The sequence below is a fragment of the Carcharodon carcharias genome, chromosome 25 (assembly GCF_017639515.1).
Source record: "Carcharodon carcharias isolate sCarCar2 chromosome 25, sCarCar2.pri, whole genome shotgun sequence".
NCBI lineage: Eukaryota > Metazoa > Chordata > Chondrichthyes > Lamniformes > Lamnidae > Carcharodon > Carcharodon carcharias.
In genome coordinates this window covers 22,129,815-22,156,965 of record NC_054491.1, presented here as the reverse complement: position 1 = coordinate 22,156,965, position 27,151 = coordinate 22,129,815, and the positions used below count along the sequence as shown (strand labels likewise).

Genomic DNA, 27,151 nt, shown 5'->3' with positions numbered 1-27,151 from the left:
TGGTCATTGTTTCTCTGAATCTTCCCTCTTGGATTGTCCTCAGTTCAAAATATTTCAAATACATAAGGGCTACAGACCTAGGGGGTAATTGGAAGTAAGCTACAGATCAGCCATGATCTAATCAAATGAAAGCAGACTTGATTGGCTGAATGGCTTCCTCCTTGTCTCGATGTTCCCATCCCACAAGTTCTCATTCCTCACTGTATCTTCACTGTGGTTATTCCAATTCCTTCAATGATTCAAAGCGACAGGATCCTTAACTCCTTCATTGTTCCCTCCCCTCTCTGACCTAACAAACAACATCTTGGTGTTGCCCATGCATTACTTCTTGATTTATCTTTTTAGGTCTTTCCAATGTTACCTGCTTTTGGTCTTGACTCTCCTTTTAAGCCTTTCAATTAAAAGAAAAATCACCAGCATTCCCCATGATGGTAAAATATTTACATACGCACTGAATTGGTCAGTTGTGGGTTCAAGTCCCATTCCAGAGACTTGAACACATGACCTATGCTGACACTCCCTGCACAGTACTAAGGGACCACCCGCATTGATGGAGATGCCGCCGCTCATCTGAGGCATTAAACATCTCAGCTGAACTTAAAATATCACACGGCACAATTTCAAAGATTTCTCTGCAGTGTCCTGGCCAATATTTATCCCGCAACCAACATCATAAAAACAGATGATCTGGTCATCGTCGCATTGATTTTTGTGGGAGCTTGCTGTGTGCAAATTGGCTGTGCATTTCCTACATTACAGCAGTGATTGCACTTCAGAAAGGATTTCATTGACTCTGAAGCTCTGTGGGGACGTGCTAAGAGTTGTGAAAGGCACTCTGTAAATGCAAGTCCCTTTTTCTTGGCGTCCAACAAGAAATGCAATGGGACATTAAAGGTGCTAAATAAATACAAATTTATACTGTGGTGAGTGTCTTCACCACACAGTCGTGGGAAGGCTCTGGAATTTTACATAGTTAGTCTATAAATGAAGCAGTTCTTTTCCATTGCTTGATGAGCTCTGCTTCATTGAGCGTTAAATTCTCTGAGATTCTAATCCACTTAAATCACATCATGAAACATGGTTTACTGAGGTATAATTATCAGATTGGGTTCCCAGCAGATGGATCTTACCTCAAGGGTTTTAGAAACCTGCATTTAAACCTTTCAATGTGTTGCAGTGAAAGGAATCTCTCTGAAAGAGCCGGTTACAGTTACCTTGTACAGCTCGTGTGGGAACAATTTCCGACATCAGATCCTTACTGGATTCTAATTTCAGATACAGACAACAGGGAGAACGCTCCTGAATTCTGGATTCTCCAAATAAACGTTTTCTTTTAAATTTCTGCTAGAAACAAGAAATTGTTGTTGAAAAATGAGGAGGTTTCTGTGCAGGAATAATAATCTGCTTCCTGGAATCCTTTCAGAGCTCCCTGGCTGTTTTAATGATTGTAGCTCCAATAGATCCAATTCTTTTTGCCCTTTGTTTCTGGCCCCTTCCTCTCCTGATGGTGCTGATTCTTGCTGGGATTCCACAGGCACCAGTCACTCTCTGGTACTCGGTTCAGATGTCACTTTTCATGGAAGAGCCTAGACGGTGAATGTCACAGGCTATTTGACTGGCGATGGCATCATAGCCAAGCTTTGTGTCGGCCAACAACTCATGGAGACTTCCTGAGCAGCGCCTCCCCCACCTGTGACCTCTAATGCCTATAAGTCAAAGATAGCAGGTACATGGGAACTCCATTACCTCGAGGTTCCCCTCCAAACCACACACCATCTTGACTTGGAACTATATCACCATTCCTTCATTGTCACTGGGTCAAAGTCCTGGAACTCCCTCCCTAACCACACTGTGGGTGTACTTTCACCACATGGACTGCAGCAGTTCAAGAGGGCAGCTCTCCACCACCTCATGCAGCAATTGGGATGGACAATAAATGCTGGCGTTGCCAGTGACACAGACATTCTAAGAATTAATATATATTTTAAAAATCTCATGGAATAATCAAATATGCACGCTAAGGGTAGTCTGTAAAAGCTAAAGTCCTGGTTGATTTTAACTCTTGACAAAACTGAGGAGACTGAGAAAGAAAGAGAACTATTTGTACAGATGTATCCATAGTACCTTTCACAGCCTTTCTAATTCCAAAGGAACTTTACAGCTAATGAACTACTTTTTAACTGTTGTAATTTAGAGTATGCGACAGCTAGTTTGTGCACAGTAAGGTCCCACAAGCAGAAACATGATAATGACCAAATCAACTGTTTTACTGATGTTGGTTGAGGGATAAATATTGGGCAGGACACCAGGGAAAACTCCCCAGTTCTTCTTCAAAATAGTGCGTTAGGATCTCTTGCGTTTGAAGGGCTGTAAACACAAGCTGCTGTTGATTGTGGCCACTTTAATAGGTGCGTAAATGTAGAATCAAAGAGTAAGTGTGGATATTGAGTGATAGGGCCGGATACGAGACATATCATATTCATAGTGGGCACTGGGCCGAGATGTTCTTTTCTATTCAGATTTTAATCTCCATAAGCCGTTCTGAATGCTGATATATTGAATAATACTTCATGACCTAATGTTCCGGTTGTAATCAGCCCATGACAACCTCTTATAGGACAATGCTCATTAAAGGCTTACAGAATCACAGAATAGTACAGTACAAAGGAGGCCATTTGGTTAATCAAGTCTACGCTGGCTCTTTCGAAGAGCAATCCAATAGTCCAACTCCCCCGTTCTTTCCCCATTTCCCTGAAATTTTGTCTCCTTCGAGCATTTATCTAATTCCTTTTTGAAGGCCACTATTGATCCTGTATCCACTGCCCACCAGGCAGTGCAATCCAAATCATAATCATGCATTGTGTTTAAAAGTGTTTTCTAGTGTTGCATCCAGTATTTTTTCCAATTACCTTAAATCTATGTTCTCTGGTTATCAACCCTTCAGCTATTGGAACCAATATATCTTTACTTATATCATCTAAATGTTTTAAACACCTCTATCAAATCTCCTTTTAGCCTTCTCTGCCCTAAGGAGAACAAGCCTTGCTTCTCCAATCTATCCACGTGATTGTAACCCCTCATCCCTGGAACCATTCTCCTCTTATCCCATCTCACTGGCTTGTGGGTCAGGTTATCACATTCTAAATAAAAATCTTCTCCTTGTTAGTGCAGTTTTCATCCTGCTTGTCAGAGCTACTCTCAAAGAAGCTCTCCATCTTAGTCTCAGAGAGTTGACCCCAGCCAGAGCTCCACATAGGAAGTGAAAAATAGGTGGCAGGCTAACTTGTATGAATTGTGTTGAATTATCCAAGGCTCTGCTGAAAGAGGGCTTAGGAGTTGAAGTAAATTCACTGCTAAACATCAAATGGCAAACATTGCTTCTGTTTGAGTTTTTCTGTGGTTTTCAGATTTCTGTTTCTCTTTAGGGAAGATGATTAAGTGATGATTGGGTTACAGGAACTCCCAAATTTTCCCTTTCATCCAAATATTATAGAAATCCAATTGAAGTAATACACTTCCTGGCAGATTGGTTTCACCATCATTGGAATTGAAACATTCTTCAGAGTTAAGGATTAACTCTAATGTTAACGATTACATTTTATGAAATATTTGTAGGAAATTTTTGTTGGGGTGTCCAAAGTTGATCAATAATGTCTGTGCTTTGAAAGCTGGAAAAGCTATCTAAGTTCTCAAATGGTTAGCTCCTATTGATTATAGATAATGACTGGGGTGGACTAACGTGTTGGCAAGTGTATTTGAAATGATGATTTCCTGGGTATGCTGAGAAAGCCTATTTATAAAGAATAAGCTTAAGATTTCATTGGAGGTGGCACATGGAGGAAAGCTTTCCCTTGCAGCAGATTGGAAAGAGCCAGGGGCAGGTCTCCGAGTAAATTTGAGCTTATCCAAAATCCTGCTGCCCATATCCCAACTGGCACCAAGTTCCATTTAACCATCAGCTTCTGTATTCACTGGCTACATGGGCTCCCAGTCTGTTGCCACCACGATTTTAAAATTTCCATCCTTGTTTCCAAATTCCTCCATGGCCCTCAGTCCTTTCTTTTCTTTGTAACCTCCTTAGGTCCTCCGAGATTGCTCCTTCACCAATTCTGGCCTCTTGCACATCCCTGATTTTCATCATTCCACTACTGGCAGTCATGTTTTCAGCTGCTGAGGCCCAAAGCTCTGGAATTTCCTCCTTAAGCCTCTCCAACTCTTCTTTACGATGCTCCTTAAAACCTACCTCTTTGTCCAAGCTTTTGGCTGCCTGCCCTAATATCTCTTTGTAGACCGATTGAGGCCCTTAAAATTATGAAGGTTTTGATAGAGTAGACACAGAGAGAATGTTTCCTCTTGTGAGGAAGAGCATAACTAGAGGCCATCATTATAAGATAGTCACCAAGAAATCCAACAGGGAATTCAAATGAACTTTCCATCCAAAGAGTGGAGAGAATGTGGATCTCGTTACCACAGGGAATGGTTGAAGCAAATAGTATAGAGGCATTTAAGGGAAACTAGGCACGCATATGAGGCAGAAGGGAATAGATGGTTACATGGGAGATTGAGATAAGGACAGAAGGGAGGAGGCTTGAGTGAAGTATATATGCCAGCAAGGGCATATGTGAACATGGTTGGGCCAAATAACCTGTTTCTGTGTCATATACCCTATGTAATTCATGTGGCTCGGTATCAAGTTTTATTTGATAATGCTCCTGTGAAGCCCTTTGAGACATTTTTAGTACTGTAAAGATGCTATATAATTGCGAGGTATTGTTGTATAATTCAAGGGTTGAGCTGAGGAAGAAACTAAAATGGGTCAGGCATAGTATGAAGTCTTCTAGAAAAATCTTTAAGAAAAGAACCACAATCTCAGCATTATGGCACCTGGACAGAAAAAAAATCAACAGCAAGATCCCACTCCTCTCCCGATGACTCATTGGTGCAATGAACTGTCTACGAGGGTTCTTAAGGGTCTGCATTATCTGACTTCATTTCTAGTAGAGACATTGCAATGGGTCTCAGCTTTCCTAAACTAGGTAGAAAAACATTTCCTCTGGCTCCCTCTGCTAAATATTGCCTAGTGCCTAGAGAGTCACCTGTGCATGCTGGGGAAAGGGATGTACCACCAAAATGTGCCCACCCCCACCCAAAGCTGAACTGTTACCAGCACTTTCCAGTTTCAGGAAACTGGAATGGCCTCTTGATTAGGCCTCAGAGGGCAGCTGGCATCTGTGGGACCCTCACCCCAGAATACTGAGAGGAAAAATGTATCACTAGAATCACAGTGCTTTGTAACTTCAGTCAGATGAAGGAATGATATCCACTGCGTTAAGAAAGAAGTTTCATTTATATAACGACTTTCACAATCTTAGGATGACATGAATGCTTTCGAGCCAGTTAAGTACTTTTGAAGTGTTGTAATGCAGGAAGTGTGGCATAGCAAGATTCCACAAACAGTAACGAGCTAAATGACAAGATAATAGGTTTTTGTAGTGATTCTGATCATAGGTTAAGCATTGGCTGAGACAACCCCTTGCTGTTTCTGGAACATTTGCATCCACCCAAAAGTTGGCACCTCCAACAGTGCAGCACTCCCTCTACTGCACTGAGACTGTTAGACTAGATTTTGTGCTCAAGTCTCAGGAGTGAAGTTTGAACCCACACCCTTCTGATTCAGAGATGAGACTGACTGAGCCACAGCTGACAAATAAATTAACTCTTAAACCTACAGTCTGTCCCATCTCTCACTCCCAAATGTAAAGCTTAAAGAATAAGAAATCAGAAATGTACTATTTCTGTGCTTAGATGTATGAGTAAGTGTACCTGAAACAGCATCTTGTCATTTAAGAGACGGAATGCCACTGTGACAGGATGCTTCCTGATCTCAGCCATTTCTAATCTCAGATCTGATGTGTACACAGACGCCATTGCAGCAGACAGCCCAGTGCAATATTGATGCTGTCACTCTTACAGCTGGGGGAGAGCAGTGTGCACACAGCAGGATTACACTCTGACAGCAGTTTGACAGCTAGATGACATTTCATGGAATGCCAGCTCTGGCCAGAATTGAGAACATTTGTCGTCAGGTACAGCAAACCAAAGATGTCTCCAAATTAATCAGAGCAAGCGACTGCTGTAAAACTGCGGTGTGTCACGCTGCAGTAATAAAGCTCAGAGGCAGAGGGACAGATAGGGAAAAAACACCCTTGTCTAGAATATTAGGTACCTGGTTTGATTACAAACTATTTTTCAGCACAGAAGGAGGCCATTCAGCCCAACTGGACTTCCAGGGTTTAGGCTGCACATGAGCCTCCTCCCACCCCTCTTCATGTCTCACTATCAGCATATCTTTATAATCCTTTCTCCCTCATTTGCTTATCTAGCTTCCTCTTGATACTTCTGTTCTATTCGCCTCAACTACTGCCTGTGGTAGCAAGTTCCAAATTCTCAGTGTTCCCTGGGTAAAGAAGTTTCTCCTGAATTACCTGTTGGATTTATTAGTGGATCTTATATTTAGGTCACTTTTCAATCTTTGGTTTGTCAGAGAACAAAACCCCAGCTTACTTACCTTTCCTAATAAGTATAACCTCTCGGTCTGGTATCATTCTAGTAAATCTGTTTTGCATCTTTGGTGCTACTAGATCCTTTTCATAGTGTGGTGAACAGAACTGTAAAGTTCTCAATGTGCTCTAACCAAGGCTATTCTGAATACCTCTTGGGAGGGGACAAATAAAATAAAAATCTTGCTAACAGTAGGGTCACTTGCTTTAGATTCAGTGTGATTAGTTGTATATTGTGCTGGATTTCATTGTAATCCCCCCTTTTTAGTTGTGGAGCAGGAATATCAAATATTATCTGCATGTTTTCCTATATATCATCCGCATAGCAACTCCTCTTGTTACTGGTTCAACTATGGTGGGGAGCTAATGGCCCCCACTGAACCAGAACCCTGCCTCACCCATCTAAATTTTGTCTCCCAGTATCTTGCCCACCTCTCCGTGAGGTGCTGAATCGTTGTTAGGGCATGCTTCTTGCAATGCCAGCTCTGAGGCAAAAAGAAAGATCAGTTTGCCTTAATAGTGCTTTATAGCCAGTGAAGTACTTTTGAAGTGTAGTCACTATTTGTAATATAAGAAACATGACAACCGGTTTCTGCGCAGTAAGACCCTGCAAACAGCGATGATAAAATGATCAAATAACCTGCTTTAGTGTTTGTCTCTGGGACTTGAACCCATGCCACCCTGCCTCATAGGCAGGAGTGATACCTATGTGGTCATTCTTCCTGAATGAGCCATGATTGTGAGTGTCAACTGGTTATTCAACTATGGATGGCATCACAGATAGACCTCACCCCTGAGATCAGCATATGCAAGCCTTCGATCAGCAACTACAGAATAATGTTTGGGAGAAAGAAGCCCAGGATTGATTTTCCCAAGGAGGTCATAATTGTAGCCGTGGTTTTCTCAGCCCAGACTGATCTGTGTGTCTCAGTGCTGCACTGTGCCATCAATGTAATACTGGGTCAGCTCGTGAGGTTCTGAACACCTCCTCAACTGTCAAAAAATAAACACATTGTAAAAGCAAGTATAGGAAAATTGCAGTCGTAGTGCTGTTTTAATGATGTACCTTAAACAAGTAGGTAATTACTCCTGACTTAGAAGACAGGAGGGTCGTTAATCAGAGGACACAGATTTAAAGTAATTGGCAAATGAGCCAGAGGTGAGAGAAGAGGAGCTTGAATTGTTATAATCAGGAATGCATCACCTGAAGAGGTCAAGGTGAGCAAACTAGACCTCAGCCAAGTATGACCATGTAGGAAGGACGGTGCTTCTTTTAGTATCACAGATTAGTACAGCACAGGGGATGCCAATTGTCCCATCATGCCTGTGCCAGCTGTTGTAAAGATTGAATCCAATTATTCCCTTGCCCTTTCCTTTCCTCACTACCCTGAAATCTTATCCTCTTCAAGTATTTATCCAGTTCCCTTTTGAAAGTTACTATTGAATCTGCTTCTACCTCCTTACAAGCAACAGATTGCAAATTTCGCCACATAAGAAATTTTCTCCTCATCTCCCCTCCTGGTTCCTTTATCTTAAATCTTTGTCCTCTGGTTAGTGACTGCTACCCCTGCCAGCAGAAACAGTTGCATTTTATTAACTCTAACAAAATGTTCCATAATTTTGAACACTTTGACCAAATGTCCCCTTTATCTTCTCTGCTCTAATGAGAACAAACACAACCTTCAGTCTCTCCAGTAGTCACTGGAGAGTATTCAGGAGTGGGGCCTTAGCTGATTTTGTTCTTATCTTCCCTCCCTTGCAGAGAGGCACTGAGGCTAACTTTCCCTGAATCAAATGCTACCACCCTGACTTGGAAATATATTGCCGTTCCTTCACTGTTGCTGGGTCAAAATCCTGGAACTCTCTTCCTAACAGCACTGTGGGTGTACCTAGACCACGTGATGTGCAGCAGTTCAAGAAGGTGGCTCACCACTTCCTACTCAAGGGCAGTGAGGGATGGGCAACAAAATGCTGGCTTTGCCAGCAATACCCACATCCCATGAAAGAATAAAAACCAAAAACCTTGTTTGAGATCTCAAGCTGCATAAAACTTAGGGCCCTTCAGGTCTCAAAAGTCCAAGGTCGAGTTGGGTGGACAATTTTCCAACTTAGGTTTTTTAATCAGAACTTTTTTTTCCCCTCTCATAGAGAAAAAAAAGAAACTTGGATTCAGAAAACAAAGCTCATAAGAGGTAAGTGCTTGATTCACATTAATAAATCTTCTGAGGCTGAGCTGTTGAGAGGTTGGATTCTTTATGTGGACTGACGTTCCTCTGTGAGGCCATTTCAGCCAATGGCTTAATGGAGTCATTAAAATATTGCATATTAACACAAACAGATTCCTGCACATTAAAAGTAGAGCACAGGCAAATTGTAACCCCAATTTGCTTTTCCAACTAACATTCTGACTTTTTCGACTATTGTGACACATTGGGTTTGCCATTGCATGGTTCTGGGCAAGAATAGGAAATAAATTCCTCCAAAGATTTTGTTATCAGATGCCAAGTCTTGTTCTTCAGTCACTTGCCAAACAAAAGGAGAAAAGAAAGCCCTAGCATTTTGTAACAATAACAATAATGTGCATTTATACAGCACCTTTAATGTAACAAAAATGTGCCACGGCGCTTCACAGGAGCATTATCAAACAACTTTTGATACTGAACCACATAAATAGATATTAAGAAAGATCACCAAAACCTTGGTTAAAGGGCAAATTTTAAGAGTGTCCTAAAGGAGGAGAGAGGTGGGTTTAGGGAGGAATGTCAAGAGCTTAAGGCCCAGACAGCTGAAGGCATGACTCCCAGTGGTGGGGCAGTTTAAATCAGGGGTGAGCAAGAGCCAGAATTAGAGGAGTATGGGTGTCTCGGAGAGTTGTAGGGATGGAGGAGATGGCAGAGGTTGGGGAAAGGCGAGGCTATGGAGGGATTTGAAAACAAGGATGAGAATTTTAAAATTGAGATGTTGCCAGACCAGTAGCTAATGTAAGTCATTGAGTACAGGAGTGATGGGTGAATGGGTGTTTGTCCCTTACCAATTATGCCTTATGTTAATGACTGACATTGGGATCAGAACTCGTTACATTACATAAGGCAAAATATTTATATTATTTCTCTCTCTAAAAAAAGTCACTCTTTTCTCCCTCATTCACACTTGTTCTTGACTGTTTTGTTGGGTAGGGGTATCAAGGGCCCTAGAGGAAAGATGGGTAAATGATATTGAAATGCTGATTAACCATATTCTAATTGAATGGAGAGGGGCTCTGAGGGACTAAATGGTCTTCTTTGTTCATCTGCTCCTGAAGATGCTGGCTCTGAGATTTTTGTCCTCCAATCCTTACCCTTGCTCATCCTTGGTTTTAATCACTCCAGCATTGCCTGGGCCCTGGAATTCCCTCCCTAAACCTCCCTAACACTCCTCTTTTAAGATGCTCCTTAAAACCTACCTCTTTGATCAAGCTTTTGACCACCTGTATTAATATCTCCCTATGTGGCTTGTTATTAAATTTTATTTGATAGTGCCCTTGTGAAGAGTCTTGCGATGATTTACTATGTTGAATGTGCTTTTTAAATGCAAGTGATTGTTTGCATTTTATGTGACCTAATAGTTGCAATTAAATAAATGACATATTTTATCAGTGTTGCATTAGAATCTCTTTGTCTTCATGTTCCCTGCTAACTGTAAAAGAAAGATCACAGTCTGACATATTGTAACATAATTCATCGAATCTCTGAATACCTCATGGTGCTGGATGGTAGTGTTGGATGGGGTTCTAATATCACAAGGCGACCAATTTTCATACATTTGGCGGGAGTCTCATGAATTAGATTAAAACCCTCTGCCCTCCAAGTCAGGATTATGAACTGATGCCATTCTGCATTGCAAATTCCTGATGTTTCTCGTGATTTCTGTGGCTGGAGATAAAGATGAGGCAAGTAAGCATTATAGTGGTGGTGCTACCCAAACATTTATGACTATACAGTGCAAAAGGAGACCATTTGATCAGTCGTGGCTGTGATAGCTCTTTAGTCACATTCTTAGTCACGCAAGTTTTTCCCGACAAGTATTTGCCTAATTCCATTTTGAAAATTATTGTTGAATTTGCTTCCACTTCAGGCAGTGCATTCCAGATCATAATTCGCAGTTAAAAAATTTTTCCCTTTGTTTCTTTTGCCAGTCACCTTAGATCTGTGTCCTCTGGTTACTGATACTTCTATCACTGGAAACAATTTCTCCTTATCTACTCTATCTGAACCTTTAATGATTTTGAACACCCCTATCAAATCTCCCCTCACCTTCTCTGATCCAAGGAGAACAACCTTGGCTTCTCCAGTCTCTCCACATAACTGAAATCCCTCATCTCTGGTACCATTCCGGTAAGCAATGGAAGTCTTCCATTAAAATGATATCACTGCCCTGTTTGAATAAAGAAGATGGTTAAGAGGAGATTTAACAGAGATATTCAAAATAATAACAGAGATGTTCAAAATAATGAGGGGTTTGGATAGAATGGAAGAGGCAGTAACAAGAAGACATCGATTTAAGATAATTAGTAAATGTGGCAGATGGGAAGATGAGGAGAAATGTTTTTACAAGGTCTGTGGAAACAGATTCAATAACTTTCAGAGGGGAATTGAATAAATATTTGAAAAAATAAAGATTTGCAGGATTGTAGTGAAAGAGGCAGAGAATGGGACTGAAGGAATAGACCTCTCAAAGGGCAGGCACAGACATGATGGACTGAATGGCCTCCTTCTGTACTTTGCAATTCTATGATTCTACATGCATTAACACTACTTGACCAGCCTCTGTGAATTGTGCCTGTTGCATTTTTTTGGCATCCAAAGACGCCTCTGGTACATGGTTAGTAACTGCAAACAGTCCATTTCGATTCTGGCCGAGGTAGAAGGTTTTGTCTAGCGTACAAAGACCTCCTTTCTTGATGGGGAGGGACTCACTGAGAACAAGAACTGAAAGCTTGATTATGATGCATTATTGTAAATGGATCCATTGCAGAGAAACCGGAGAATTCTCTGTTGACTCCCGCTGTGATCCAGATGGTTTGACTTTACCTTCAGAATGTATTTTAAAATAATATTTCATTGATGTACTTTAATAAATAGGTCAGTGTGTGCTGCAGCCAGATCTAGGCCCCTTGGGGAGAAAGCTGATTTGGTTTCTCAAGTGTGCAGGGCTGTGAAATTAGAGTGACTCTCTTTTCTTTGGGGACAGTACATCTGCAAATTGGGACAGATCTGATCACTAAACTTTTTATTATTCTTCATCAAAGTTCCCTCCCTTTGGTCAGATAGATGCCAGTAAGGAGGTTCGCCTGATAGTTTAATGGGTAAAAACCATGTCTGATTTTGCACCATAGCCAGAGAGACCAGAAGTTCCTTGGTTCTGTTGTTAATTTGTGCCAAGCCACGAAAGGAACAAGAAAATTAAACTTGCGCTTTTCAAGACTTCAGGGCATCTAAAAACGTCGTACAGCCAATGAGGCACACCTCGAAGAATAGCACCGGAGTTCTCTTGGTCAATATTTAACCCTCAATCTAAATCGCTAAAACAGATTATCGGATTACTATTACACTGTAGGTGTTCTAGTCCCAATTCTAGAAGGGCAGCACCCCCACAATTGACCAACTGTTCCATTTCCTGCAGTAGCTGTTTTTCAGTAAAATCTGCTAAATCAGGTTGGGCCTCAGCTGGAGGAGTGTGTCCAATTCTGGGCGCCACACTTTAGGAAGGATGTCAAGGCCTTGGAGAGGGAGCAGTGGAGATTTACTGGGCTGGTACCAGGGATGAGGGGCTGCAGTTATGTGGTGAAACTAGAGAAGCTGGAGTTGTTCTCCTTGGAGCAGAGAAGGTTAAGGAAAGATTTAAAATTATGAGGATAGACTAAATAAAAAGAAACTGTTTCCTCTGATGGGGGTGAAGTGGTTGGGGGTTAGTCACCAGAGGGGACACATTTAAGGTGATATGAGAGCAGGGAGCAATTAGAACTTTTTTTACATAGCAAGTTATTGTAATCTGTGGAATGTGCTCCATGAAAGGTTGGTGGAAGCAGATTCAATAATACCTATCAAAATGGAATCAGATAGATACTTGGAGTGGAAAAGGTTGCAGGTCTAAGGGGAAAGGGCAGGGAAAGTGGATAACTCTTTCATAAAACTAGGACAGGCATGAAGGGCACCTGTGCTCTAAAATTTCAGTGGTTTCTCAGAGTGAGACTGTTCATTAGGATCAGTTTTGTGTTGTAGAAAGGGTCAGGCTGCAAGAGTCTTTAACTCCTGTCGTGTAGGATCTTTACAGTTGAGGAGAAGGGAGACTTTCCTCCAGTTAGCCTGGGCTGGGTTTGAACCCGAGTCCCAGAGGTGAACTCACCGTGTGACAGATTTACCAAACTCCTGACCCTCCGCCTCTCCCCCACCTCCACTCTGGCTGGCAACACACTAGCTACCCATCAACAAAATGGGAAGTCTCTCAAGTTCTACACAATATATTTTCAATGAGATGGTTCTTCTCTGAAGGAAAAAAGTAGAATTCATATATATTTAGGACATTATACTAATGTATACTAATATACTAATTCATATATATTTAGGACATTATACTAATGGACATAGATTCATGGATAGCCATTGTTACCCAGAAGCCCTCAAATATATACATTGGCAGCACTAGCCTCACAGCTCTGCTTTGAACTAGAAACAGACGTTACATCATCCGTACCATCCACCAGGTAGCACTGGGCCTCTTTCCTTTTTTGGTAATAAAGAAAAGCTTAATTGTCTTATTCACTAGCAAAGGAAATTTAGGGGAGATTAATGATGGCACAGAGTGGTACTATTCCCATTATCTATTAAGAAGATATCCCTAAAATTTAGCTTAGCTAATCAGAATTGGTCATGATCAGACACCCGACACAAAAATAAATATTATAGGAATGCAGTTCTGTCCAAGCTGGAAAAGAAAAATACAATTTAAATAAATCTATATTTTTCTATTAAAAGTTTAAAATCACTTTATGAAGGAATAGAAGCAATTGCAAGAAATCAAGAAGGATCTTGAAACATATTATAAGTATATATTGACCAGTTATTGGCTAGCAGTGTTGATATAATAAAACAATTTTAATAGTTAAATAATAGAGAATTTTAAGGGCTAATCAAGAAGAAGGCGTTTAACCAAGGAGGCAGCAGCCAGTGCTGCTAAAGGTGATGTAACCTGGTTTTAGAAGGGTATAAATGTTCAAATTTCCCTTCAGAAAATCAGGGATGTTGCCGAAGGGTAATAATGTTTCTCCGGTTGTTGAGGGGTTGAATATCTTAAAGCGGACAGCTTTTGTGTCCAATTGCCCATCAACTGAATCAATGGGGGATTTAAGGCAACAAATTACTCTAAATATTTGATGGATATCCATAACTAATTTTAACTATAGCATTGTATTTTAAAGCCTTTTTTGCTGGATTCTCTGTTAGAACCAAGACTGTTTTTTAAAATCTTTATAGTCATTAACATTGCGATGTACTTATCCACTTTCAATTGTATTGCATGTTAAGTAGATCTTAATAAACTTGTAAATAAGTTAGTAAAATATAATGTTTCTTGTAGTCTTCTGTATGCAGCTTAAGAACCCACCTCTCTTGTATTTTCTGAAAGTGGGGAGATACAATTTTTTGAAGAGAGGCCCCAGGACCCTTATAATATCCGGGTAATTATAACTTGGCTGACAAATTATCTAACAGGTTATCTGGAAGAAGGTAATATCTTTTGATAATCATCTTCCTTGGAGGAGATATAGTTCACATTATCAGACCCAAAATAAGTGTCTGTGAGGTGGCTGCTTCGAGCTTAAGTGAGGGTGATTGTTAAGGGAGTGCTCCCGATCTAGGGTAGTCCCTATTGGGGCTAGAGTTATAATCCACTTCACTGCAAGGAAAGACAAAGCCTGTTATTGAAATCCAAAGACATTGTGAGACAATCACATCAAAGGGCTTGTCAGAAATATGAATCTGACAGTGTAACGCCTTGGCCATGACAGAGGGGCCCTGATGGTGAGGGTGTTACTGTATTGCTATCACAAGCTGCAGGGGCTTTGGAGCAGCATGTGCTGTCAGTGTATGAGAGATGTGCTTATTACAGTGGGATTGAGGTCTCCCAGAGCATGGACAATGGTGTCAACAGTAGAAATTTGTCAAAGAATTTCTTGAGCCACTGAGACGTTTAAATATAGAACTGACTGCAGGAGGGAGTGAGTGGGTGTGAAATGGACGTGTGTGTCTCCCTCTGTCTATTATCTGTGTCTCTGTATGCCTGTATACTTCTCTTTTTTACAACGATGAACTAAGAGGGTATAACTATCGAGAAAAATTGAACAGACTGTGGCTGTTTTCTCTAGAAAAGAGAAGGCTGATTGCAATCTTTAGAATTATGAAAGGTTTTGATAGAATAGATGTAGGGAAGATGTTTCCACTCGTGGGTGAGATCAGAATAAGGGGCCATAAATATAAAGTAGTCACTAATAAATTCAATCGGAAATCAGAAGAAGCTTCATTACCCAGAGAGTGGTTAGAATTTGCTACCACAGGGAGTGGTTGAGGAGAATAGCATAGATGCATTTTCAGGGAAGTTAGATAAATACTAAGGGAGAAAGGAATAGAAGGATTGGGTGAGATAAAGTAGGATGGGAGGAGGCTTGTGTAGAGCATAAACACTGGCATAGTTTTCCCAAATGGCCTGTTTCTGTTCTGTAAATTCTTGCAACAAGATCCATCTGTGGCTTACTAAGGAGGTTAAGCATAGTATTAGATTAAAAGAAGAGGTTTATAATCTTGTCAGGAATAGTTTGAAGTCTGAGGTTTTGGTGTGTTTTAGAAACCAAGAAAGGGCTGTCAAAAAGTTGATAAAACGGGCAAAAATAAAACATGAAAGTTAACTATCCAGGAGTATAAAAACAGATTATTAGAGCTTTAATAGCCAGATAAAAAGGAAGAGAGTAGCTAAAGTAATCATTGGTCGCTTAGAAGCAGAGACAGGTTAAATTATCATGAGGAATGAGGAAAAGGCAGAGACATTGAACAAATATTTTTTGTCTGTCTTCACAGTATAAGACATAAGTTACATGCTAGAAATAGAGGATAACCTAGGGGATAAAAAGAGTGAGAAAATTAAGATAATTAATACCAGCAGAGTGTTGGAGAAGTTTGAAGGACGAAAATCTGACAAATGCCGAGGACCTAAAGGCCTACAGCCTAGGGTTCTAAAAGAGATAGCTGCGGAGATAGTGGATGTGCTGGCTATGATCTTCCAACATTCCCTAGATTCTGGAACAGTCCCAGCAGATTGGAAGTTAGCAAGTGTAACACCACTATTCAAGAAAGGAGGGAGAGAGAAAACCAGGAACCACAGGCCAGTTAACCTGAGATGAGGAGAAATTCCTTGACTCAAAGGATTGCGAATGTACCATCATTAAATAAATTTAAGGCTAACATATACAGATTTTTGATCTCTCAGGGAATTGAGGAATATAGAGAGCTGGTGGGAAAGTGGAGTTAAAGCTGAAGATAAGCCATGATCGTATTGCGTGCTGGAGCAGGCTCGATGAGCCGTATGCTTCACTTCTGCTCCTGTTTCTTACACACACACACATTTCAACCCGCATTTAGAAAGAAGGGACAAAAGGAAGATGCTTTTAAATGCTGAGAGGGCGTTCCCCTGGCTGGAGAGCCCAGAATTATATAAGGAGGTGACCATTTAGGACTGTAACGAGAAGACGTTTCACTCAGAGAGTTGTGAATCTTTGGAATTTTTTTTCCCAGAAGACTATGGATGCTCAGTCGTTGAGTATATTTAAGACTGAGGTGAACAGATTTCACAACATGGGAATTGGATGGGCAAGTGAAGTTGCGGTAGAAGATCAGTCAATGTTTTATTGGATGCTGGAACAGGCTTGAGTGTTCCAAATGGCCTACTCCTGCTCCTATTCTTTTGTGCTTATGATGGGACAAGCCTAACAAAACATTGCAGGATATTTTTGTTAATTCAAAGGTGTTTGATTCAAATTATCTATTCATTTAAATCTTTATTTCACACCAGTTGCTTTAAATGTAATTATTGAATATTTCAAATTACTTAGCAAAAAAAAATGACTAGATTGTATATATTTATATGAAATGTAAATAGAAGCTGTAAAGAAGAAGTACATTACAGGCGAATCCTGTTGATTCAGTAAATTTTCATACTAAAATGTTTGAATTAACCAGGGCCTCGTCATCTTTGAATAGTACCATGGGATCTGAGAGGACAGACTGGGTCCCGATTTTATGATACATCTGAAAGACTGCACCCCCAACAGTGCAGCACTCCTCGGTGCTGCATTGAGAGTGTCAGCCTATATTTTATGCTTAAGTCTCTGGAGGAGAGCTGAAACCAGAAACCTTTGGACTCCGAGGCAAGAGAGCTAAGCACTGAGCCATAAAATGCACGTAAATGCATATCTGATGAGAAAAGGTTTGGGCTTGGTCGTGATGTCCCCTCAAAATCTAGTCTCATGTGAGGAAACACTGCTTGGCCAAAGGAACAGTGTTAACAGTGGGATGGGGAGAAAAATATTTTCGAAATGGGTTTGAAGTCCTTAAAATGTTTGAAGTCTGAACTTTCCATAGTCTTACGAGATCAGTCTGGCCACGCAGAATCTTGGTCACACTGATGCTTGATAAATCTGAAACATAATTTTGCATTGCAATGTTAGCTTCACTATGGAAACATATAAATGCTAATAGTCCTTTGGTAGTACAGAACTTGAGTATCACTGAGAAAAGAGATATGTTGCTGAAGCTTCTCGTCTTGCACTCATCAGGACAATTCACAAGAAGACTAAAGATAAAGGCTCCTTTCTGATTGCTTTGCAAACTACCAGTCCTCCAAACCGAGCTGAAACTACAAAAGTACATTCTTCTTCATCTTCTTTAAGGGAGCATTAATATTGGAGGAGTTCCCAGTTACAAACACAGAACCATCAGATCAATCAGCCATCATCAGGATCAGTCAGGAAATAGTCTCTCAAGTGCTCAAGTGGCTGGGACAGCAGGTGATAAACTGTCCCTTGTCTGTCGCACTGACGGTACTTAGGATTGGAGTGAGATGTGATAGCAAAACCGCAGCCAGGGAGATTGATGAGTGATCTTCCTACTGTGGAAATCTTCATGAAAAACAGCAAGTCAACAAAGAGACAGAGAAATCCAAAAACAAATAAGATACATCAAGAAAAAAATTAGTCATCATGTCGACAGCTTCTGGAACTGATGTGATTGGCAAAATTTCAGCAAAGGTGTTTAAAATTGTGCAGGGTTTTGATCAAGTAGATAGGGAGAAACTGCTCCCTCTGGTTAGCCAGAGGACATAAAATAAAATAATTGGCAAAAAAAGCCAGGGGGGATGAGGAGAATATTTTTATGAAGCAACTTGCTATGATCTGGATTGCACTGCCTGATAGGATGATAGAAAGAGATTTATTAATGACTTTCAAAAGGAAGTTGGGTAAATAATTGGAGAAAAAATTACAGGTTTCTAAGGAAGTTGCAGGGAAGGGGGACCAATTGCATAAAATTTTTCAAAGAGCTGGCGCAGGCACAACAGGCCAAATGGCCCCATTCTGTGCTGTACAACTTTATAATAATATTTGTTGCAGTATAAAGTGTCAATGATTGAATAATCACCAGTTTGCCACGCAGGAGTTATCTGGAAGAACAATAACATGAAGGAACCTGGGAAGCTTCCTAAAGTAACAGAGGATGGTTCTATTGGCAGCCAGCATAGACAGCCACCTATGGTGAGGTGGGAATGTGGGGAACAAGGAGTAGGTCAGACTCAGAGGAAATATGTAGGGATATATATGGCTGGAGCTGATTGCTGAAGCTGTGCACTGGGAGGCCACAAATGGATATGAAACGAAGGACAAGGATCATAACTACAACTATTTGCATTTATATAGAATCTTTAACATAGTAAAATATCCCAAAGACTGCACAGAAGTATCATAAAATTTAATTTGATACCAAGCCAGTAGGATAGGTGACCAAAGAAGTAGGTTTTAAGGTGCATCTTAAAGGAGGAGGGAGAGTTGGAGAGGTTTAGGGAGGGAATTTCAGGCTTAAGACCTAGGCAGCTGAAGGCAGGACCACCAATCATGGAGCAATTAAAATCAGGGATGGACGAGAGGCCATAATAAAGTGCGGAGATCTCAGAAGGTTGTCAGCCTGCTGGTGTACGGAAATGCTATGGAGCTTTTCAAGGACAGGTGTTTAGGGTGCAGGATTTTAGTTTGGTTGCATGGAGATTAGAATGCAGGTCCAAGGGAATGGGAGCAATAAGAAGAGAGAATAAGGATTCCAGCATGGTATGGGCGGGGGTGGGTGGGGTGGGGGTGGTTTGCGGGAGGTTGTGGTGATGGAGAGAGCAATGTTACTGAGATTAAGCACAGTGGTCTTGGTGACAGATCAGAGGTGAAGGAAAAAGCTGAGCTCGTGATCACACAGTTCCTGAAGTCCTGCACTTTTCAACTTTAATATAAGGTGACAGCTGGGGAGGTTGATGGAACCCAGGCGCCAGATGCAAAGGTGTTTCCAAGACCCTGAATAGGCAACATTAGTTTTGCTTAGGTTTCGAAGGAGGAAAGATTTATATTTTCATATTGCGTTTTCCAGAATGTTCCAAACCACTTGACAGCCCACATTGTACCTTTTAAAGTAAAGTCACTTTTGTAAGGTAGGGAAGCACAGCAGTCATTTTATGCACAGCAAGCTCCCAAAAGCTCCCATAATCATCGCATAATCTAGTGATGTTGGTTGAGGGATGTATATTGGCAAGAACACTTGGTGAACCCCCATGCTTTTCTTTAACTAGTGCCAACAGATCTTTGACAGCCACTAGAGTAGGTAGATGGGGCCTCAATTTAACGTCCCCTCTGAAAGATGGTAGCACCAACAATGCAGTACTCTCTCAGTGCCACACTGGGAGTTTCAGCCTAGATTTTGTGCTTAAGTCTCTGGAGTGGGACTTGAACCCACAACCTTCTGACCGAGGTGTGAATGCTACCCTCTGGGCCACTCCTGATTCTCAAAAAGAATGACGCTTTTGCAACTTATTGGAAGGTTCCTGGCTCCTTTTGAGCTGTTCCCCAGCTTTCAGGAAACGGGGGAGAAAATTGGACTCTCAAAATAGCCTGGCAGTCACTTGTGTTCCTCTGCATTAATTCCTTTCATTAAATGCTGTTAAACATATTTGATAATGAAATACAAAGTATTTGCATTTATGCAGAACTTTCATGACCTCAGAATGTCTCAAAGCACTTTACAGCCAATGGAATGCTTTTTGAAGTTTAATCACAATTTTAATGTAGGAAACATAAGAACAAGAGGACACCATTCAGCCCCTGGAGCCTGTTGCACCATTCAATTAGATCATGTTTGTTCTGTACTTGAACGCCATCTACCTGCTTTTGTTCCATCACCTTTAATGCCCTTGCCTAACAAAAATCTATCAATGTGAATGGGCAATTGTGACAGACTTTCTCTGTTTTGGCCAAAAGCATTTGATGTCTCAGTATCAAGGACCTCAGATAGAGGAGGTTTGAGATGCATCTGCCTTTTCTTCTCTGCTGCACTCCTCAGTAAGTGCTCAATCAACACAATAGATCATTTCCATCCTCGGCCGTGGCAGTGGTATTAAATGAGTTGGGAGATTGATTGACCAAGGCGCTGTCTTTCAGGAACGTTCAGAAAAAAACAAAACCTGTTTAACTGTCTCACTCGTCCCTCAAGGTTACCAAGAGAGAGGCGGAATCTGCAAATGGCTGAAAGGAAGATCAGATAGTGGACCATATATCTGGGTGGCAAGGATCTTTCTTCTGAAAATTCCTTTTGGCGTTGTGGGATGGCCTTTGTGACAAGCTATTGAAATTCATTGTCTGCTCCTGACCTGCTCAGTCTTCTGTCTCCATAATGAATGAGAGGCAAGAAGACAGCAAGTACGTTTCGGGTTAGACTCTGGCATAAATCAACTGCACATTCATGCATTTTCTTACTGCAGTGAATAAATATCCAAAGCAGTCTGAGCGGTTTAACTTAAAGACAGATTATATATTCATAGGCACTGGAGTCACAAGATGTTTTATTATTTTTTAAAATTCAAAACTTGTGTTTTTTTCCCGATCTAGTCCTTTGACTTCTGCACAGTTTCAATATTTAAAACTGCTAGAATCTGCAGCCAGGAATTTATTTTTTCAGTAATTTGAAAAGAAGCAAAAATATTATTTTACTCTAGTGTTAAGTATGAGATAAAGAAGGGAAAGAACTTACATTTATATAGAACCTTTCACAGATTCGGGACATCCCAAACTGCTTCACAGCTGATGAAGTGTGTTCATTGCTGTGATGTGGGAAATGTGGCAACTAATTTACACAGAGCAAGAAACAGCAATGGGATAATTGCCTGACAATTATCCAGAAACTGACTCGAATAGCATTATGCCATATAAAATTAAAACATGTTCACCCTGGCATTAAGGTATCACCTATCTGACAATCTCAATCAAGGCAAAAAACATTATTTATGTTTTTATTTAAAGAATCAGGCTTTCTGTGCCCTAAGAATGAGGGCAGTTTGGATCATGAACCTGTTTTATGCAAGACTGGTGTCAGTTTACCATAAAATCAGGCAGCATTTAAAATGGCAATCCAATCTGAATCCACCCCATTCTCACCTGGCGGGTAAAGTTAAGGCTGTGGCTTTGGTTTCTGGTTGATATTTCAACAACAACTTGCACTTATATAGCACATTTAACATAGTAAAACATTCCAAGACAATCCACAGGAGCATTTATCAAACAAAATATGACACTGAGCAACATAGGGGGATAGCAGGTCAGGTGATCAAAATAGTTGGTCAAAGAGGGAGGTTTTAAGGAGCATCTTAAAGAATGAGAGAAAGGTAGAGAGTTGGCGAGGTTTAGGGAAGTAATTCTGCATATTAAAGTCCAAACAGTTGAATAGCATGGCTGCCAATGGTGGAATAATTAAAAATCAGGAGTGTGCAAGAGGCCAGAATTGGACAAGCACAGTTATCTTAGAGGGTAATAGGGCTGGAGAGCTTTATAGAGATCAATGCCAATGACAGTTTATCTTAGCATAGATGAACACTCTTCTCCCAACTACACCTGAGGACACTGCAGGATTCAATTGTTTAACATCCTTATTTTACACTTGTTTCTATAAAACTCAGGAAATTTATGTTTGTGTTCAAACCAAAGTAGACCTTTTCCATTGTTTCATGTTTAATGCTGGTTGGCCAACAGCAGAAGGTGAAGAATTGAAGGAAACTGGGTTTTGCTTGTGTATGGAGAAAGCAATACAACCAGTGACCATTTTTAACCCTCTCCTTGTTTGTTAAGGCAAATTCAGAAAAAGAGAATGAGTGGGAGTGCGAAAGAGTATAAGTGTATGTGAGAGAGTAAGTGTGTGTCTGTGAGACACCCTGTGAGACAATGAGTCTGTGTGTGTGTGTGTGTGTGTGTGATTGTGACAGAGAGCACACCCACGTTCAACACTCCGTAAACTTCAGGTAATCCAAAATTCTGCTGCTCATGTCCTACCTCATGTCAAGTCCCATTACCCCACCGCCCCTGTGTACTCACTACCCTACACTGGCTCCTTAAGCAGCACCTTGATTTTAAAATTCTCATCCTTGCTTCCAAATTATTCCGCATTCTCATCCCTCCATCCCTTTGTAACCTTCTCCAGCCCCACAACCCTTTGTTTTCTCTATACTCCTCCACTTCTGGCCTCTTACACATCCTCAGTTTTCATCACCGCATCGTAGGTGGCTGTGCTTTCAGCTGCCTGGGCCATAAGCTCTGAAATTTCCATCCCCTAAACCCCCGTCCCCCCCAGAAAACCTCTCTACTTCTCTTACCTGCTCTCCTTTAAGGCGCTCCTTAAAACCTGCCTCTTTAATTAGATTTATGTCACCTGCCCTAATATCTCAGGTGGCTCAGTGTCGAATTTTATTTGATAACGCTCCTGTGAAGCACCTTGGGCCATTTTACAATGTTAAAGGTGCTATAGAAATGTTGCGAGAGAGCGTGAGACTGCTCGTGGCAGATTGGCTTACACTAACAATATGTGAAAGTGTGTGAGTATGAAAGAGTAAGATGGTGAATGTGTGATAGTGAGAAACAGTGAATGTAGGACAGAGAATGTGAGAGTGTATGTATGAGAGAATGTGAATGGGAGAGGATTAGAGCGCACTTGAGAGACTGAGAGAATGTGAAAGGGAGGGAGTGAGAGTAAGTGTGCAAGAGTGACAGAATGTGAAAGGGAGAAGATGAGAGTGAATTTGTGTGTGTGCTCCTTGGGAGCTCAAGGGTGTGTTTTGGTATGCCATGCTCTGGGGCATTTATAGTTAACTAGGTGGCTTCTAGTGGGCATAGTTCACATAGATAGATAACTACGTATGGGACTCGCCCATTGGGGATATGGTAGGGGATGACAGGGAGGGGGAATGGTGCTCTTTTGTATGTACAAAAGCAGTATGTTTAACTGTTTGGGTGCTGCTTTTCATCCCAGCAGCCTCTATCGTGTTCTGTTTGCAGTTTTCTATCTAACAGAACAAAAGATAACTAACATTTAACTAGTCGACAACTGGGGCAGGGTTGAAATTAGTAGAGGCAGAACTTGAGAATATGGTCTTGCAAATATATGAATATATTGCTCAGGGCTGAAGGATTAAACCTGTTAAACGGCAGAGGCAGGCAGTTAGAATCTCAGAGCATTGAGTTCGTTGTCTTAGGTTATTCTCCATGATGTCCCTCACTCAGCGAGACCGGCTTTTCACTTTCGCATTTTATCAATGATTCAAATGCAAATGTGGGGTCAGGAGATGAGACGGTTCTCACATAAACTTGATTCTCCGGATGAATGCTGCGCCTGTTCGCCATTGTCTGCCAGAGAGAGAGAGAGAGAGAGGGAGAGAGAGATGGGGGGGGGGGGGGGGGGGTGGTGTGGAGGAGGGAGAGAGGGGGTTGGAGGCATAAACCGGGAGATGTGAACTTCAGCAAGAAAATTAAGAAGGCATCTAAGTGATCTGGTGGAGACAGGAGTGTGACAGGGAGAGGGGCTGGACCAGATGGACGGGTTGGAAGGGATTTTTTTTTTCCTTTCTCCCCCCCCCCCCCCTCCCCTCCCCTCGGTAATAAGCTTGCCTTCGCGTTCGTTTGTCAAAATATTTGCGGCCAAGAGACCAGTTAAAACAGAATTATAGAATCGTTGGCCTTTTGTGTTGTGACAAAAGAGCGATGCGGTGTGTGTTTCACCCCCCACTACTGACCCCAAAACAGCAGACATGATAAATCAGCCGCCCAGAGTGCTTTCCTGCCAGGTCAATGATTTGTCTCCCCTCTGCTTGACTGCGCTCCCCGCCCCATATTCCGCAGTGATGCAGTTTGTGTCTGATTCGTGCTCCTGCAGATCTGCGCCGCTCCACACTGGGTCCCGCTATTCTTAAAGCGGAATTATTGGAGGTCATCGAGGAATGTCAGTGAAATGAGAGCCAGGGTCAATGGATGAGCTTATGTTCTGTTTGCCTTTTTTTTGGAAAAAAAAATCACAGTTTAAAGAATCTGCCGTTTCCGTTATTCATAAATAAATGAATCCAAAGCGAATTGTCGCAAACCATCCAAAAGTAGGATCTTGTCGGAACATGCCAAACAATAGAGAGATAGGGAGACTTTAAAAAGGGGGAATTGGGAAAAGTGTGGTAGTGAGAGAGAGAGAAGGGGAGAGAGACGAAGAGGGAGTTAGCGAAATGGCGGGATTGGTGGGGGTGGAGACGGGGGAGAATGACCGAGACCCGGAGAGGGGGAGGGTCAAAAACTGGAGAGGAAGTAGAAAAAGGGGAGCAATGAAGGCAAGAAGATTAAAAAAGAGATTGGGAGAAAGGGATGTTTTTTTAAAAAAAAATCAGGGAAAACCAGAAAGAGAGGAGTGAAACAGAGGGGGAGAGGAATGAGGGCTGGAGAAAGAGTTGAAGGTATATGAGACCAGAGAGAGTAAAGAGGATGGAGGGCAGAAGATGATACAGAGACAAAGATGAGACAGAGTGAAATCGGGACACGGGGAAGAGGGTGGGTTGAAATAGGGAGATGGAGAGAGAGAGAAAGTGAAAACAGAGATGGAGACAGAAAGCGAGCAATAGATTCTGGCATTAATAATTCTCCATCCTCCTGCAATCAAGATGAAGAAACATTGAGAGTGTGTTTGACGGAATGTGAGGTCTGTGTGCCCTGGGATTCGCACCCACTCTGTCTCTCTCGCACTTGCCTGTCTCTCGCTGTTATTAAGAGTCTGGACTGTGATGCATCAGATAAATTGGGGAAATTTGAACTCGGGGCTAAGTGTAAATATAAAGATGAAAGTCAGCCACAGGGAGGCAGCTTTCCTTTCAATTTATACTTCGCTTGTCCACTTTTTTTTAAAAACTCTGGGTCATTTCCACCCTCACGCACCGACCTCCCCGAGGGTAAGGGCCAGAACTGTGTTTCTTTGAGGGGTGGGGCCCTGATTTTCCAGATGTATGAACAGTTTATTGATCAAGGAACTTGACATTGATGTTGAAGCGATGAAATGCATTAACTGGATAGCCAGATGGATTGTTTTTGCTGCGCTCCCTGCAACTTCCATTTTCACTGTCAGACGACCCCCCCAATCCCGAGAGGATGGGGGGGGGGGGGGGGCGGGGGTGTTGCTAGGGGGGGTCTTCGCATTAAAGAAATCACGAGCCGGAGAGGGAATTTTAACTTCCCCCTCCCCGTCTCTCCAATTCACGGCACTGTAAGCTAGACGCGATCGTTGTGTGTGTATTTGCCGCTCTGTCTACATTGCAGAATCCTTTTTTCTCTTTCAGGCAAATCCCTTTGTCTAACATTAAGCTTCCGCCCACCCCCCAATTCCCTCTCTCCCCTGAATGTTTAATCTCTGGTGTCACGTTCACGGCTGAAGCTAGTCAGCGAATTAATAAAGTTCAGAATTGCAAAGCTTTGCTTATTGCATTTCATCGATCTCATTGCGGGGCCGTTAACTGAAGGCAGGGAGTTGATGGATGGAGCCTGCTCAGCACTTGGGATTTGTTGGCATTGGGGCTGGAGAGAGAATGAGAGTGAGAGCATGGTAGGAGGGGTAGAGGAGAGAGATGGGGGCCCTCGGAGCTGTTGGAGGCTTTGTGTGGGATGAATTATTTGATCTTTGTCTCTTTCTTTCAGTTCTGTATTTACAGAGGTTTTACAACACACACAAACCTGTAAAATCCTGCATAAATTCAACAGGCTTAGTGCGCAGTTTTTGTATCTGTATTTGTGTTTCTCTGTCCCTATGTGTGTGTCCCTTTGTAAGTCCCCCTGTGTTTCTGTGTATTTGTGTTTCTTGTGTGTCTGTCTCTGGCTGTCTGTGTCTGTGTTTCTGTATGTGCCTGTCTCTGGGTGTCTTTGTGTGTGGTTTGTGTGTGTGTTTCTCTTGGTGTCTGTCTCTGGGTGTCTGTGTGTGTGTTTCTGTGTGTGTCTATCTTTAGATATGTATGTGTGTGTCTCTGGGGGTATGTGTGTGTTTGTGTGTATCTAAGTTTCTGTGTGTGTCGGTCTCTGTGTGTTTGCGTGTGTTTCGTTTGTGTATCTCTGGGTGTGCCTGTGTGTGTGTTTGTGTGTCTGTCTGTTTCTAGGTATGTCTATCTGCGTGTGTGTTTCTGTGTGTGTCTGTCTCTGGGTGTGTGTGGAGGTGGGGGGGGGGGGGGCGGAGTGGGCGCAGTGGGGTTGTGTGTGTATAATTGAAAAGGAAGAGGCCATGTAAATTTGACTTCTTGGTTTGCTAACTTGCAATCAGATTCACTAAAGGGAGAATGTTCAAAGAAAGCCAGTCACAACAGCAGTGAACGGCAATATATAAAAAACACCCAAAGTGTTTTGTCACTGGCACACATCACTGAAATGAAAGGGAAGTGGATTAACCCTTTTGCGTATTGAATGTCTTCTGGAACGAGCACGTTATTAACTGCCAACAATGGTTTTTCAGTATGTTTCTGCTTCGTTTAAACATTAAACATTTAACTCACCAGCTCTCTGCATCTGACTGCCATAATTTTTAAAATTTTGCTTTTTGGGTGCAGAGAATAGCTTGTGGGAGGCAGACCTCTCTTTTAAACACTACTGAAGCAATATTGTGCTGGCGCAGGTAACTCCCAGTTAAAACAAACACCATATAAATCTCTTCAATATTCAAACTGCAGCGCTCGTAATTTTTCTCTTTGTAACAGACTGTTACTTCGTGTGATTTCTGGTGACCAATGAAGTGCAGGGGTAAATTACATTCCTATTCCGGGAACCTGCTCAGAATTAGCTGTGTAAGAATAAAGTCGAATATTTTTTGATCATGTAAACCATAAAAATTGCCTCGGCTCAGACGGTGTCTCCAGTCGCATTTAAAGCTTGATCGCCAGCCAGCTGCTCAATTAGAATTACTCCCGGACGTTTCAAATAGAAAAGTTCG

The 27,151-nt window shown here is 41.8% G+C and overlaps 1 long non-coding RNA gene across 2 annotated transcripts in view; it reads left to right on the top strand.

The window, feature by feature from the left end:
- LOC121269687 overlaps positions 1-27,151 on the top strand; it is a 131,153-nt gene that overhangs the window by 54,177 nt on the left and 49,825 nt on the right. For both annotated transcript variants that reach the window (XR_005941392.1, XR_005941391.1), the window contains exon 4: positions 8,709-8,752. This is a non-coding gene — a long non-coding RNA (uncharacterized LOC121269687). The remainder of the gene's footprint in view (positions 1-8,708; positions 8,753-27,151) is intronic.